The sequence below is a fragment of the Porites lutea genome, chromosome 2, assembly GCF_958299795.1.
Source record: "Porites lutea chromosome 2, jaPorLute2.1, whole genome shotgun sequence".
NCBI classification, from domain to species: Eukaryota; Metazoa; Cnidaria; class Anthozoa; order Scleractinia; family Poritidae; genus Porites; species Porites lutea.
Genome location: NC_133202.1, coordinates 48,747,466 through 48,755,364, shown reverse-complemented (window position 1 = coordinate 48,755,364; position 7,899 = coordinate 48,747,466). Strand labels below are relative to the sequence as shown.

The 7,899-nt window shown below is 41.5% G+C and overlaps 1 pseudogene; it reads left to right on the top strand.

The window, feature by feature from the left end:
• Positions 1-5,385: 5,385 nt before the first annotated feature.
• On the top strand, positions 5,386-7,442 carry LOC140927141 (uncharacterized; annotated as a pseudogene).
• Positions 7,443-7,899: the final 457 nt, after the last annotated feature.

Genomic DNA, 7,899 nt, shown 5'->3' with positions numbered 1-7,899 from the left:
ATATTCAACCAAGCAAATTGGAATATATTTTGGCATCAAAATGTCAAAATATGACGTCACAATTGCTGACGTCATTCATACGTAAACCTTAAACTTAAGAATATTTATTCAATTTTGAAAGAGCCATTCAAGGGGAGTTGAAAGCTGAAAAACAAAATTTTTTGTATCTCAAATATGAGCTGAGATATGACATTTTGAATTTGAATAATTCGTGCCACAAAAATGGGGTACCCCTTGTAAAATAAGTCGAAATTTAAGCGTTTTATTGTCGTGTCACCATGATGATTGCTATTTAATATAAACATAACACGTCTTTATTGTTGAAAGCTAAAGGAAAAAGAAAATTTTGAGAAAGGGAATTCCTAACTGCACAAATAACAAGAAACAGTTTTGTTACGACATTAAAATGTCACGCGATCTTTATTTGTTTTGCCTACAATTAGCGTTTTTGAGTCAAAAAACAAAAATTTAAAAAGAAAGAGTTTGAGCAATTAAAAAAGGTTTATGTTATCAGTAAAGGTATGGTTCGGAGGGCGCACTAAAATATATCAAGTCCCATAACTCGACTTCTACGCGTCGTAGCGAGAAACAGTTTTTAGCGTTGTACTCCCCTTCTAATTGTCTTTCAGAAGATAAATTTAAAAAACCGCAACAATTTATTCAGCAATTTGCTTCTACAAGTGGTTCTTCCCTGTTGCCCAGATTTTCAGTGCTTTAACGAGCCTCTTAATTTTGTATGGGATTATTTTATTGCTTTGGCTGTTTTATCGCCTTGGCGAACGGTCAACCTTTTTAGGCTAGAACACGTTCAACCGTGATTGACCGTGTGTAACCAATTCCCTTGTAGCACTTGTGGTGTATCCGTTTCAACCTTCGAAAACAACGTGTGCAGGGAAAAAACATCTTTTAAACCATTTAACCCACATGAATGCTATTCAGAAGAAAAGCAAAAGAGGCGGGAGCGAATTTTCGTTCTGACGAAATTTTGCTAATGCGAATTTTCGCTCTGGCGAAATTTTGGCAACGCGAAATTTCGCTTCTATGGAATGCGAAATTTTTCCAAGATGACAGCGCAATTGGAAATTCGCGGGCGCTTGAACCAAATTTGGTGGTGAGCTTTCTTCGAATGTTCGCAAAAATCAAAGAAATCGGCGAATTTCGCTTTATTTTTGCAAGTCACCATATTCGAAGTTCGTAAACAGCTTGTGCAGGGGATCCTGAATATATCGGTTTAAAGATACCTACATGAGTGAGATTTAAAAGAAAAACGAAAGAGGAGGGAACGGAGGTGAAAGGTAAAAATCGAATTGTCAGGTAAACCTGTTTGTCCTACACACTAATTTTGCTCCCTGCGCATGCTTAAAAATTGGGAGCTACTCAGTCCAGTACGTGATTTGGCATTTTATTACATAGCGCTCTACTAGTAAACATCAGTTTGAGTTTGTTTTGTTTTATTCTTTTGGCCAGTTAGTGATCAAAACACTGCTTTTTTTTGGCAAAGGCAACTGGATAGATATTTATGCAGTGTTTCACATAGTTTCCACCTGATTAGTTAATTCTAAAACCCGCAGCTGCTGCTTCATTTGGCGCGCATAACAAGAGCTTTCAAGCTTCCTAGGCTGTTACTTAGGCGTGGTTGATATAAATTCCGTGTTGCATTTGTTTCCTAAATATCCTGCGGTACAAGATGAAAAGCTTCATAATCCTAACAACAGTTTCACTAGTATTTGCAATTCATGGAGGTAGGTTTCTACAGAATCAACCAGGAAGGAAATTTGGTTTTGTTTTAAAGCAACTCTAAACAGGGGGGAAACCAAGACAACTGAAATGTTGAATGACCGATTCGGTGCCTCTTCCTTTGAGAGTGACGCACTGGCTTAGAAAGTTAGCTAACATTAAAAGCTTAAGTTTTAGAACGTTGAGCAAATAAACCTGGATAACATTGGGCTGCCGATCGGATGATCCTTGTCTGATCCAGGTTCAAGTTGTTGACGCTTTGAACTTTACTCTTTACCCTAAGGTACTGCTGACCATAATAACAGCGCTATATGTAAGTTTAAAAACCAGGCTAGTAGACACTATACACAGTTTGTTCAGAAATAACTTTGGATTATGAAGCAAAACGGTAGCTCATTTCAAGAATGAGGTGCTCAAAGATAGCATACAGCTATGTCACAAACCTTTAGCCGCAAAGCATGAGCGGCCAAAACGAGCAGAGGAGCGGTGAGAGTAGCCGAAAGTAGGTTTCTTTCTCCTTGAAACGTTAGAGGATAAAGAAAGATGTACCCTATGTTTTGTTTTCCTATGAATGAATTTTTACCCTATGAATTGTGTTTCCGGGGAACAAAATGCTAAGCAATCTCGATTTCCGCCATGAAGCTGCCAGATGCAATGGCTTGTGAAATTAAAAGGGGGTCAGTCAGGAAAGCTCAGGAACGATATTACAACTTGTTTTCTACTTGGCAAATTTCAGTGCATTCTATGCCTAGATTCCTATCTTTTTCTGCCTTTAATGAAAGTAGAATTGGACGTATAATAACAAGGTAGGGTTCTCTTTGCGTGGCAAAAGTTCAAGGCGGAGTCCAACGAAAAAGCCCACGATATAAACCGCAATTGGATCACCTATATGATCCTACTGACAGACAATCGCTATTGTTAAGGTGACTACGTAAACACATTTTCCAGTATAAAGCAAGGGTGTCGTTTGTCGTCAGTTTGTCTCACGATTGTCACTCTTAGATATTGATTGCGACGTTTCGACAACGTACTACAGGAGTGTCGAATACTCAAAGTAGAGTTATTTGTACCACGAACCGCCAACCATGAAAGAGGTTCGCGATACACCAATCCCTAACAACCATAGTGGTACAAATAGTCCTACTCAGTAAATCGACACTATCTCCTAATGAGACCTGTAGTACGCGGCCTAGCTCGGTCGAAACGTCGCGACTATCAATATCAAAGTGACAATCGTGAGACAAACGAAAAACGGAACCCTTAATGCAAATTATCCACGATGAACAATATCGCCCCATGTAAGGTAATCCGGAATCCGGAATCCAGGTAATTTTGGTCTGTGGAATCCGGAATCCACGGCTTTGGAATCCGGAATCCAGCTAATGGAATCCGGAATCCAAGCATTGTAATCCAGAATCCAGGTTGCTGGAATCCACTCTGTTGTGATGGTTCCAGGGCCTCTTCTTTTCCTTTAGCGACTGTTGCGTGAAAATCTCATGTCGCAAGGACGCGCAACAGGCATGTTCACGCGTGTTTCACTCGCAGGAACATCCCTTGTCATTGTGACATATCGGGTATCAATTTGACACAATGGTCACATTATAATGACGTGACAGAATCCCAGGGAGTGATTCATATTACTGTATATTATCGCTCTTTATAAGACACCCTTTCGACCTTTTTCCCCGTTGCGCTTTTGGAGTCGGAGGTTTAGATTCTTTTCCTGTTTGGGCGCAATTGGAACTAATTTTTGGATTTCAGGTAACGTCAAAAGAATAATAATATAAAGTATCCTTATTCTTGGCCGTAGTATCAGTAGTCGCGGTGGTTGCAGTTACTGGCTTCTTTCAGGCACATGTCATCAGTGTCACTCAAAGAACGACATGCTGCACGTGGTGTCGACGTGGTGTCTTTCATTCAGTCCAGATTCAATCAGTCGAAATCAGACATCTCGAGAGATCACTTTGAATTTTTTCTCAATCGATCGTTATCAATCTTTGTCAGCATGGGAAAGCACAAGAAAAAGCATGAGTCGGAAAGGTACATACGTCTATAAATTCGGTGTTTGTGACTTTGTGATGGAAATGTTTTGGCGGCGTGGTTTTGAATAGATCAGAATGTGTGAAACAGTAATCTAAAACTTCGAGCAGCTATATCTGTCTGTTTCTATCATGTTCAGAATTATGAGCTAACTATCTTGCAACGCAAATTTATGTACAGGAGTCCAAGAAAGAAAGAGAGAAAAGCGGAGAAAGAAAAGATTAGTTCAAGGTCTGTGGAGTTGTCGTTGTTTGTTCTATTCGTGTTTTCTGCTCAAAAAGCGGTGGTTGTGCAAACACTTACTGAAGCGTTTCTGTGATCAAAATTATATTGGAAGGTGACAGCGTTTCCATACCATTTACAGACATGCTAATTAAATAGAGCATTTGATCAATGAAACGAACATACCAAAGTGAATCCAAAGTAAATTATCGAATTTACTTCACCGTAGAGCTCCGGAAATTGCTTGAAAAGGTCTTCTTCGCCCTTGTAGTTTGTGCATGAGAGAAGATAAAGTATGCACAAGACTGTTCCTATTGGTTTGGTCCACTGACTGCGATCCCAAGCAAAAGAGCTTTATGAATTCCATGCTAGCAGACAGGGCGAAGTACCCCTACCAAGTCCCTATTCCTGACTGCCCACACAACATCAAGTCAGTGCGTTCTGCAGAGTTTTGGCATTGGATTGATATTGATGGATACCTAGTGAATGTAAGGCTGCTTTTGGTGCTACGTAGAGAATACGAAGACATCAAGAAATCAGTTTCATTGAAAGCAGTTCGAAACGATCGGATGGATGTAGAAACAGCAGTGGAGATTCACCGGAAAGCGATTCAAGATTCCATTCCAGATGAAAGAGTGAGCACAACATTAGTTCCAGAACTGGAATTCAAGCACTGGAAAAAGAACGGGGCCTCTCTTTTAAGCTACCCGGTAGGATTAGCATTCTCCCCAAAGCATAGCAGGCTGTTTATTACCGATAGACGTCTCTATGCAGTCTTCATGGTTGACATGTACTGTCCAGCAAATGTCACATTAATCGCTGTTGGTGGTGGTGAGCCCGGGTACACTAATGGATATGGCAACAAGGCCAGATTTAGAAACCCAGCTGGTATTGCGGTGAAAGAGAGCGGGAAGCTGTACGTTTGTGACCAAGGAAACGGAAGAGTTAGAGTAGTCAATTTGCGAACGCTTTTCTGTCACGCTTCCCAGATTGTACAAGGGAGCGCCGAAGAAAGCCAAAGTGAGAAAGAAGATTGCGCCGGTAGACGTATCCGTAAAGTCCATGTACACGATCTTTCCCTTATTTCTGAAGGTAATGTACCGGATCTGGTGTCACCATTTGCCATATGTGCGTCTGCAAAGGGTAGCGTTGAACTGTTTGTGTCAGACGTTGGTCTTGGCAAGATTTTTTCAATTTCTGGTGTTGTAGACGATGAGGAAACTAACTGCGTCGGCCAGTTAGATGAATTGTTTTGTTTTGATCGATCTAGTTTATTAACTTCATTAGCCTTAACACGTGACGAGCAATACTTGTTAGTTGGAGACGGGAATGGTTCATGTATTCATCTTTGTTAAGTGAGAGGACGATTGAAACTCAGAACAATTTCGAATATTCCAGGCCTCATGGGTATTGCAGTGACAGATGGTGGAACCGTGTTCTTGTCCTCCAGCAAAGAACACGCACTGTTCAGTTTGAAGGAAGAAGAGATGCTTGGGGGTAAAGAAACCCTAACAAAAGTGTGTGGAGAAACTGCAGGCCATCGTGATGGTGTCCAAAGTCGATGGAACAAGCCTACTGCTTTATGCGTATATCGAAACACTGTTTTCGTATGCGATACCGGTAACGTAGCAATAAGAATGTTGACGTCAGCAAAGGGACTGATCCCCCTGCAAAGTAAGATGGCCCAATATGCAAACGTGTTCCGACTCGACAAGAAAGCCAAAGAAGAAGACCTACCACGTACATTTGAAGATCATGTGAAATCTGTCGAGGAGTTGGTTGCATTTCTCTCTAACCACGAACAGGAAGCCCTGGAGAGGACGGGCAAGCGAAATACCGACGGTCCCGACATGACCATACCTCGATGCACCCGACAGTCCTTCCTCATAGTGCTAGAATCGCTGACCAGCCTTACCAACACGCTAACGGAGATTGGGCATAGTCACCTTCTGGACAGGATCTGTTTCGAAAGTGTGACAACTTTGGGCGTGGAATGCGAGCAGACCACGACATGCCTACAGTGGCTAACTATGCTTACAGAAGAGCGCGCTGCGTGGAAGACGATATGCTGGGCATTTACCAGAAGGATTTCTCATATTTCACTGGGCCCAATTCATAGTATCCGGAGAAAATTATCAAAGGTGAACCCCCAAACATCAAGACGCGACCAAACAAGCTGTCAGCAATCACTGAAGGAACAGGTAGCAAAGAAGAAGACACAAGGCGAGAAACTGTGATGCGAGAATTTGCTAAGGAGTATGGAAGAGGCGTAAGACAGGAAAATGTCCGCTCAAAAACGAAAGAGCTAACTGGCACCCTTCCTTATGCCCTTAGTATGTGTCCCACTACCATCACAGCCTCATTAGAGGAAAGCGAAGACGTAACAACAGCCTGCCAAGTTGTGGATGCTAATGTGGCATTGCGGAGTACGGCTGTACGGGTGCAAACCATTTACCAGAAAGACGACATATTGGCAGTAAGACACAACCGTAGAAGAGAGATCTCACCCTTCTGGTTAGCAGTTCTTCTGGAGGATGTACAAATAGAAGTGAATGGTGGAAATTTTGTGCAGCAAAGAGTATCCCTAAAGTGGCTAAACCAAACAAGTGATTCACTAACATACACCTCCGGTGATGTCTGTAATGGAAATTCCCCCAAGTGCATTCTAACCCGAGTACTCGACTTTTCCTCCGATGGATCAGACATCATTTTAACAACAGAGGAGGATAACAGGCTCTGTCGAATTGCTAATGGGGACTACGGTGACGATGATGACAATGAGAATGAAACTGCACCACCAACTGCAGAGGATGAGGGAGAAGTATCCCTCCCGATAAGACTGCTGGGAGTTAGTTTATCAGGACGGAGAACGACACGGTTTATTCTGAGATAAACGTTTCCGTTGCCTGCGTAGCTTGTAGTATAGTAATTGGACTATCTTCACGCTATTTGTTGGTAAGCTGTAACTGAAGTTTTACATTTCTGTGTGGCAATTAAACAATTCGGAGACGAATTATGTTTGAACCTGAAAAGCACTGATTTTGGCAATGTGTACCTCTTTTGTTATTGTTGACGCCGTTGTTATTATTAAAATAAGAATAGCCCTTCCTCGTTAGTATTTCTTCAACGATGTGGACTCAGTGGACTTCAGAAACCGCTCCTATATTCATAATCCTCTCGGGTAAGGCCAAGAATTATATTTTATACTTATATTTTATATAAGACAATGTACACTTCGGGTAAAAAAAGAACAAGCTTTTTTGGTGAAAACAAAGTACAAAGGAAACGTTGAAAACCAGAAAATAGAATTTTGAAATCTGGAATCCAGCCACTTATGGAATCCGGAATCCACGGATGTGGAATCCGGAATCCACAGGCATGGAATCCGGAATCCACAGCGTGGAATCCGGAATCCAAGACTCTCTTGGATTACCTTACATGGGGCGAAACAATATCTTTCATGACACGTTTACCAATGTTTTAACACTCCATTGATTCGCCAGAAAATAAGAAGGAATAATTGGTACCTCACCATGAGTATCGTTTGTTTCTTTATTGGCTCGCGATTGTATTTGTTTTAAAGAGATGATGTGATATGTGGAAATATATTGAAGAGTATGTTTGTTGTTTTGTTTTGTTTTCGTCTGCTGTCGATTTTTGACTTAAATTAGATCACTAAACAATTTCCTTTTTTTGGTAATAAGATGCTATTCATGTGAGCCACTCGACTTCAGCGCTCCCGGTGGTTCTGCGGGGATAACCAGGTGCAGCAATGTATCCAGCGTGATCGAATGTATTGGTGGCATTGGAAATCAGTCCTATGATTCCTGCTTTTCCTTGCTTGTTTCACTGCACCATCCCTCCCATGGCGATCTTGAGGCAAACCTTCTAAACTGCACT